The sequence below is a fragment of the Petromyzon marinus genome, unplaced genomic scaffold (assembly GCF_048934315.1).
Source record: "Petromyzon marinus isolate PM22_M1 ecotype Great Lakes invasive population unplaced genomic scaffold, UKy_Petmar_22M1.pri1.0 PM_G_Scaffold_9, whole genome shotgun sequence".
Classification (NCBI taxonomy): domain Eukaryota; kingdom Metazoa; phylum Chordata; class Hyperoartia; order Petromyzontiformes; family Petromyzontidae; genus Petromyzon; species Petromyzon marinus.
Genome location: NW_027423046.1, coordinates 5,023,775 through 5,030,425, shown reverse-complemented (window position 1 = coordinate 5,030,425; position 6,651 = coordinate 5,023,775). Strand labels below are relative to the sequence as shown.

General features: G+C 47.0%; 1 long non-coding RNA gene across 1 annotated transcript; it reads left to right on the top strand.

Annotated features, from left to right (window-relative positions):
* Positions 1 to 4,599: 4,599 nt before the first annotated feature.
* LOC142921761 (uncharacterized) lies at positions 4,600 to 6,233 on the top strand. Its single transcript, XR_012939646.1, has 3 exons — positions 4,600 to 4,677; positions 5,246 to 5,338; positions 5,506 to 6,233. It is a non-coding gene; the product is annotated as an uncharacterized LOC142921761 (long non-coding RNA).
* Positions 6,234 to 6,651: the final 418 nt, after the last annotated feature.

The following is a 6,651-nucleotide window of genomic DNA, read 5'->3' as shown; positions in this document are numbered from 1 at the left end:
CTGACATCCCTACGAGAGAGAGAGCGAGGCTCTACCTTGGTAAACAACAACAACAACCACCACCACAACAACAACCACCACAACAACCACAATCGCAATGAGAATTTCTCACCTCGGATTTCAGTGCAGAAAGCGATAGCTTCCTGTTACCTCGTGACGTCACGCGGCAGCAGGTAACAAGACGTCACTTCCGATGAACGGGACACGCTCCTCCCACAATGAGCTTCTCCGTAAATAATAAAATTAGAGTATGATTAAATTATGTTAATGTTCCTTTCGATATTAGTTCATTTTAGTTCATTTGTTCATTTATTTGGTATAGCCCTGTGAGCCATTCGGCTCTTGAATCGGGTGCAACCGCAACAAACAAAAAACATGAACAAGAAAACATCTTAGTGATTATGTGACTGTGCAAACAGAAAATACAGGAAAAAAATATCAAAATATTCCTGAAATAGCACCGTACACCAACGCTGTGTGCAAAAATCCCAGTGGGATGCAAGTCAAATAACAACAACAACAACAACCACAATACAACTAAGATTAAAGCCATCAGTCTAACTCCGTACTACAATAAACATTAACATGGCCAAAACAAAAAAACCTTTTCGAAATCACCAAAATAAAAGCCATGCATGCAATGTAACAGTGATCATAGGGAGTGTGACTGAATTTTTTACAATAAACTACATAAATAAATTATAACACCAAAATCTAGAGCCATATTTTAGGCCACTGAATAGCAGTGGCAGCTAGGGGTGTACAACTCCTCTAAAGCAGTTTTGAGTGAAGATCTCATAGGCAGTGATTCAAGTTGCAGTTTATTGGCAATAGCATTCCAGACCCTGGGGTCATGAATAGCAAAGGCCCTTCCTCCAGTTTTTGTACGGCAATATGGAATGTGAAGCTGGTAAATGAGCGAAGACCTGAGGTCAAATTTGTTCTTTGAAAAAGAGAGGAGATCCAGTAGGTAGTCTGCGGAATTTTTTGTAAGTACATCGTGAATAAATAAGATCTGGTGCACAAGCCGTCGAACTTTAAGAGATGTTAAGTTTGACCCAATGTAGAGATCACAGTGGTGAGTCTATGGGGCAGTTTTGAGTCTATGGGCAGTGTTGAGTCTATGGGCAGTGTTGAGTCTACGGGCAGTGTTGAGTCTATGGTGCAGTGTTGAGTATATGGGCAGTGTTCAGTCTACGGGCAGTGTTGAGTCTACGGGCAGTGTTGAGTCTATGGGCAGTGCTGAGTCTATTATGGTGCAGTGCTGAGTCTATGGTGCAGTGTTGAATCTCTGGGCAGTGTTGAGTCTATGGGCAGTGCTGAGTCTATGGGCAGTGTTGCGTCTATGGGCAGTGCTGAGTCTATGGGCAGTGTTTATCAATTCTACAGAATCTGAGCCCCGCTCGCACTGCGTGTTCGCCTATCTGCATTACGATTTATAAAAGCGCCCTGCTAAGGCCTCACGTGATAACAGCCCCGCCGAGTCGCCTGCCCGTGATTCGAGGCACGGAACGTCGAATCTCCTCCTCCACCACGACCACACGAGGACATTGCTTTGTTTGTAACCTCACCACGAAGGAGGATATAGCTCAAGACCCCCCCCCCCAGACACCTACGCAGCGTTGCGCTGGTGAGTGCCGCGTTGAGGCCTATTCCAGGAGTGTCACCGGTCTCGGCTAGATTTCCCAGCCGGCCGAGCCGGCACTTTGGCCGGCTACAGATGCCGCTGTCATGCGATGGTCTCCATAGAGACCTGGAAGATGGTCTCTAGGTTATGTTGTGGGTTAGCAAGCTTCCAAAGGATGCGTGAAGGCTGCCGCTAGGCTTTTGTAACGAATCTTTGCTGCGTGTTTTAAACTTGAATTATTTGCAATGCATGCGTGTCAATGTGCTCTAGAGGAGTTGTACAACCCTAGCTGCCACTGCTATTCAGTGGCCTAAATTATGGCTCTAGATTTTGGTGTTATAATTTATGTAGTTTATTGTTAAAAATTCGGTCACAGTCCCTATGATCACTGTTACATTGGATTTATGGCTTTTATTTTGGTGATTTCGAAAAGTTTTTTTTGTTTTGGCCATGTTTTTGTTTATTGTAGTACGGAGTTAGACTGATGGCTTTAATCTTAGTTGTCTTGTGGTTGTTGTTGTTATTTGACTTGCATCCCACTGGGATTTTTGCACACAGCGTTGGTGTACGGTGCTATTTCAGGAATATTTTGATATTTTTTTCCTGTATTTTCTGTTTGCACAGTCACATAATCACTTTAAGATGTTTTCTTGTTCATGTTTTTTGTTTGTTGCGGTTGCACCCGATTCAAGAGCCGAATGGCTCACAGGGCTATACCAAATAAATGAACTATGAACTATGCGTCGCTCAAAGACTTCACTCGAGCGCGTCGTGTTCAAGCTCGCTTTGTCTACCCTAGGAGCTTACAAAGTGCCGCCCAATAATTTACCGTGCGTCTGCCTCTTAGACCCGAGTGAATCGCTTGAACAAGTGCACATTCAGAAGCGTAAACTCTGCGAGTATCTCGTTTTGAATCTTGATGTGAAGCTTTCGTGACTGCAGTAATTCATATTCTTAGCTCTTTCGGTAAAGTCACGTTGAAGGGAAACAATTAAATAATAAAATGTATATAAAACAATAAAAATTCTCGCGACATTTCGACCTGATGACAACCGTTTGTGTTATGGTCGAAACGTCGTGAGAATTTTTATTGTTTTATATATATTTTATATATTTTATTGTTTCCCTTCAACGTGACTTTACCGAAAGAGCTAAGAATATCTCGTTTTATTCATGGTCCGTGTTTCCAAGGATTAAAAAAATTGCACATTCTCATTACCAATACATCGACCTGGCTGGTGGTCACAGTTGCCAGGAGCCCCTTTCCCTGTCGGCTTGACATTTTTTTCAACTCAATTGTTTTTTTACACAGCTCTTGGACAGACGTGCGGCAGTGTTGGTTTATATCCTGGAAGGTGCTCTCACTCCAGGGGCTGTTTCATTGATGGGAAAAAAAAACCTGAGCTGGGGCTGTAATCAATGTTGTTTTATTGATCTAGTTTAAAACATCAGCACGAACATCGGTGCCAAACTAATACGATGTGAGGCGCTAGATTTGAAGCTTTCGTGATATGCAAGGATTCATACTCTTTGGATTTTTTTCGGTAAAGTCGCGGGGGTAAAAAAATAAAGTTAAACCCAAGTTAAACTTTAGCAGCCTTATAGTTTACAGCAGTGTGCTCTGCAAGGCAACCAATTTGTCAGCTTAACTACTGCCCCCTGCCTCTGGTTCATGTGTGTAACGCTCTTCAACCTGCACACGGCCATGTCTCCGTCCCCAACCCCCTGCAGCATAACAGAAGGCGGCTTAACTTAGCCCCCCCCCACGGCCCTTCTTATCTCTCCCCCCCCCCCCCTTAACCTGTATACAATCTCGGGTGTCTTAGAGTTCTCTTCACCTGATGCAGCAATTTTTGCCGTGACGGTTTCCACCTCAAGACGGAAGCTTGTGCTGCTGCCTCCGAAACGTCGTGATTTCAATTGAGTTGTTTTTATTATTAATGTATTTGTTATTGAATATATTTTTTTACCTACGTGACTTTAGCCGAAAAAAAACAAAGAGTCCGATGCGAGGAGGCGTTTCCCCCAACGTTCGTTTTCTGCGGTGGCAAAAATGCAGCCTCTGCGAAACGATGAGAACCTAAACAATTTGCTCAACGCAGGAGGAACGTGTCCATCAATGAGGGAGCCTTAGGCATGCATCCAATTGTCCCTTGTGAAGAAGGAGGTCTTTAACCCGGCATGGTTGTCACCTGGTGTACAGGAGGTCGTGGGGTTTGATATCGACCCTGACACTCCCTGATGTATCTTTGGAGTTGACGTTTCTCGCGCCCCACGGCCGTGTGGATTTCTCTCCACGAGTCCTCCGGTTTTTTCCCCTCCACATTCTGAAACGCCACGCGTTTAGAGTATTTTGCCCTGAATGTCCACTTGATATCAGCCCACCATTTATGGGCCAAGGTCTCTTCTTAAAAAGAGCTATGTAGCACGGTGGTGGGCTTCACGTGGCAAGATTAAACATTGGTTACTTTTATTAGTATATATTGTTTTAAAGTTATTTGTTTTACTCTTCCTGTAACTCTGCACTCACGCCGTGTTTTTGTTTTGTGTTTGTTATGTTCTGACCCAGCGCCACAGCTGGACATCTGTGATATGAGACCTTTGTAGCGTTTTGGATTCCTCCTCTTGCAGTCTAAATAAATATCATTCCCACTGCTCCTCCTACTCCCTTCCCTTCACCCCTCCTAGCCAAGTGAAGGAAGCCGCCAGGCCGACCATCTGCCACCCCCCCCCCAATGGAGGCTTTCCCCACCACCACCCGTTTAGTGGCCTTGCTGGCCGTTGTGCTGGGCGACCGTCGTCACAACCCCTTCGCCCTGCCCCTTGACCGTGAGTAGCAAACAGCGCCGCTACCCCACTTGAGATGATGCCCCCTCTCAACGCTACTCCCACTAAAGGCCATCGACTAAACTCGACTCTTTTGACTTCACCAGGCAATGCCCACTGAGCTTCGTGGCTCTTTTTTTTTTCAGAAGCGCCCCGTCTCCTGCAAATGATGGCTTCAACGAAGCACTTCGACGTTCAAGCGGGGCCGAGTACTCGAAACACTTGTGGGTATCTGTGTGAGTAGTGTGTGGGTATCTGTGTGAGTAGTGTGTGGGTCTCTGTCTGAGTAGTGTGTGGGTCTCTGTGTGAGTAGTGTGTGGGTCTCTGTGTGAGTAGTGTGTGGGTCTCTGTGTGAGTAGTGTGTGGGTCTCTGTGTGAGTAGTGTGTGGGTCTCTGTGTGAGTAGTGTGTGGGTCTCTGTGTGAGTAGTGTGTGGGTATCTGTGTGAGTAGTGTGTGGGTATCTGTGTGAGTAGTGTGTGGGTCTCTGTGTGAGTAGTGTGGGGGAATCTGTGTGAGTAGTGTGGGGGTCTCTGTGTGAGTAGTGTGTGGGTCTCTGTGTGAGTAGTGTGTGGGTATCTGTGTGAGTAGTGTGTGGGTCTCTGTGTGAGTAGTGTGTGGGTCTCTGTGTGAGTAGTGTGTGGGTCTCTGTGGGTCTCACACAGAGACCCACACACTACTCACAGAGATACCCACACACTACTCACATAGAGACCCACACACTACTCACACAGAGACCCTCACACTACTCACACAGAGACCCTACTAACACTCTGCTGTATTTTCGCCCGCAGCTGCGGTTATCATCTCTGGCCACGTACGGTACCAAAGAAGCTCACATCCTGTGTATGCAGCAAAGCAGCAACCTCCGGACACACGACGGAAAGGTGCACGGTTGCGACATCACACACGTACAGGGCCCAGTTGAGTACGCAGTTTGTTAAGGTGCAGCACTGCAAGTACTTGCTCGGCCCGGAGCGACCCCCCCCCCCACCCTCGGGAGCGACCTCTGCCCACTCGCTGTCTCTGCCCCCCCCACCACCGCCTCACACAGCCAACCCCCCGTCGATGCTGTCGGAGCAAGACAGGATGTACAGGGCGAGAGAGGGAGAGGCGGTGTACATGGAGTGCTCGGTGTGGCCGCCCGCCACCATCCTGTGGTGAGACCGAACGCCGCGCCAGAGCGTCCGTCCCTCTCCGCCTCTCCTCTCGCTCTCCGCTCGCTGGAGACTCTTTTTATTTATTTCACCGCCTGATGCCCACCGAGCCGTGCAGCTGTTTTTCAGAAGCTACCCGGCCATGTCGCAAACGACGGCCCTGACGACGCGCCTCGAAGCTCCCTGTCGCGAGGGCTGTACGTGCCCTGAACTTCTTTCGCACCCTACGTGGCCAACCGTGCTAATCTGTGCCTCCGTGGATCTGGGTGTCTGTGGGTCTCTCTGTATGTGTACGTGCCCTGAACTTCTTTCGCACCCTACGTGGCCAACCGTGCTAATCAGAGGCACGAGAGCCGAGTCTGTTTTGTGAATGCCGCCAGCGGGTTTGCATGGCTGGCCACGTACGGAGCGAAAGAAGCTCAACATAGAACACTCCTATAGACTTCAATGTTAAAGGCTCCCGTAGGCTTCAATGTTAAAGGCTCCCATAGACTTCAATGTTAAAGGCTCCCATAGACTTCAATGTTAAAGGCTCCCATAAACTTCAATGTTAAAGGCTCCCATAGACTTCAATGTTAAAAGCTCCCATAGGCTTCAATGTTAAAGGCTCCCATATACTTCAATGTTAAAGGCTCCCATAGACTTCAATGTTAAAGTCTCCCATAGACTTCAATGTTAAAGGCTCCCATAGACTTCAATGTTAAAGGCTCCCATAGACTTCAATGTTAAAGGCTCCCATAGACTTCAATGTTAAAGGCTCCCATAGACTTCAATGTTAAAGGTTCCCATAGACTTCAATGTTAAAGGCTCCCATAGACTTCAATGTTAAAGGCTCCCATAGACTTCAATGTTAAAGTCTCCCATAGACTTCAATGTTAAAATCTCCCATAGACTTCAATGTTAAAGGCTCCCATAGACTTCAATGTTACAGGTCCTTGCAGGGTGGGCTGGTAGGAACATTGGAATTTTTTTTACACCCAACAGCACGAGATTTCACTTCTAAAGTATTGAAAGGGGACGGACGGACGGACACATTAATCTAT